Genomic DNA, 1,954 nt, shown 5'->3' with positions numbered 1-1,954 from the left:
TTTTTTTTTCAATACTCAGGCATATATAATAATTCACATCACTAAAGGGCACATTCTGCAAGTGCCCCATATCTTAGCCCCTCAATTCCCATGAATCTAGAGTCCTCAGCTGCTCCCTCTCTCCATATCCCCATCTTTGCCTCCATCTCTGGTGTTGCAGCTTTTCTGGATAATGTCTCTCATTCCACTTGTGCTCTTCTCCCTTGATGATCCTAGGGTCCTTTGTTTCTGGACTGTAAGATTAACCACTCTCCTGTTTTTGTTACAAAAGTTTTACCTATACAATTGTGAGAGTCACATTTAGTCAAGGTAACAATTACTCATTATTGAATCATAAGAATCTTATCCTCATCACTTTTAACCAGACCCATCTAGACAAGATGAAAACTATTCAGTGGGGACTCTTTCTTTCCCCATATACTATTAAATTAAGTTCCTCCTTGAAACACTGTAAGCCAGTCATTTTGTGCCTTTATTGTGCCCTCGTTTTAGGTAGCCAGTGTCTAAGTTGTCCATTCCTATCAATATCAGCTGAATGCTTCACTCTCAACTTTAGATCTCTGTGGCTATGCCCTTGTCCATATGCTCAGTTATCCCCAGATCTCATCACCCTTTGGACCAAACATTCCTTCTTCTCTCTCTCATCTCCAGGTCCATGGGAGTCTGTGGAACATGGTTGAACTCAGCCAGTTTCTTCATTGATGACTTTCCCTCTCCTCCACTCACCAGTAGACCAGTGTGGTCATCAGCAAGCTTACATGCCTTTTCATGTGTTCCCTTTGAGTTTCAGTCTTATAGGGGGTTTTGTCTTGAAGGAACTTGATTGCTTGCCTTGATGGCTTCCCAGTGAACAACTTGCTTATTCTTGTAGTAGCCAGTCATACTGCCATATTTGTTTTGGGTTTTTCCTGATGATCTTTCTTTGAAGATGTATCTTGGGTCGCTCTAGCTGTTTCAGGCTGGTCTGCTTGTCCTTTCTAGTGGGAATGTCCCACCTCAGAAGGTTCTGGATGGGACTCAGGATTCCACCTAAGATCCTATACACTGCAAAGGCTCCGTAGGAGTCCTATTTCACTGGACAAGTTCTAGAACCCGTTTAAGGTATTCCAATCATTTATAGACAGAAAATGAGCTTACAAGCTTTCTGTAATCATGTTTCCTGACATTCCATTCTATCCAACTGAAGTAGAAACCAATATACAAAATACCACATTCTTGATTTATGTTGATTATATGATGTTCTCAGTAGACTCAGTAGTTTTACATCTCCAGAAGTATATTTAAGTTTCCCAAGCCAGTGATTTAGATAGTACAAATCTTGAATAGAGCAAATCTTTATTTTTACAAATTACAAATCTTGAATAGAGCAAATCTTTATTTTTACAAATTACAAATGACAAATCTTTAATTTTAGCTATCTCTGTTCATATTTCATTCCATGTTGAAACTGTCAGAATGTTTTTGGCTCTTGATTGTGTCATCTCCATTTCTTACATTTCATGGGCTAAAGTGTGAAAACTGTGAGGATGGCACTCGACTGGGCAGTGTTTAATTCTGTTGTGCATAGGGTTGCTATGAGTTGGAACCCACTCAAGGGCACCTAACAACAACAGAAACAACAGCAATAACAACAACTTCCAATAAAAATACATAAAATTATGGGTAAGTTTGAATACATCAAATCTTATGATTAAAAAGGAGAAGACAAAATTATTTTTAAGTGAATTATATATTTGTTATTGTTGTTGTTAGGTGCCATTGAGTCAGTACCAACCCATAGCCACCTTAGGTACAGCAGAACTAAACACTTCCTGATCCTAGGCCAACCTCACTATTGTTGCCACGCTTGAGTCTATCAATGCTGCCACTTGGCCAATCCATCTCGTTGGGGGTTTTCCTCTTTTTCTCTGACCCTCCACCTTACCAAACATGATATCCTTCTCCAGAGACTGGT

This window comes from Chrysochloris asiatica, unplaced genomic scaffold (assembly GCF_000296735.1).
Source record: "Chrysochloris asiatica unplaced genomic scaffold, ChrAsi1.0 scaffold00358, whole genome shotgun sequence".
In the NCBI taxonomy this organism is placed as follows: Eukaryota; Metazoa; Chordata; class Mammalia; order Afrosoricida; family Chrysochloridae; genus Chrysochloris; species Chrysochloris asiatica.
This window is presented reverse-complemented; position numbering follows the sequence as displayed.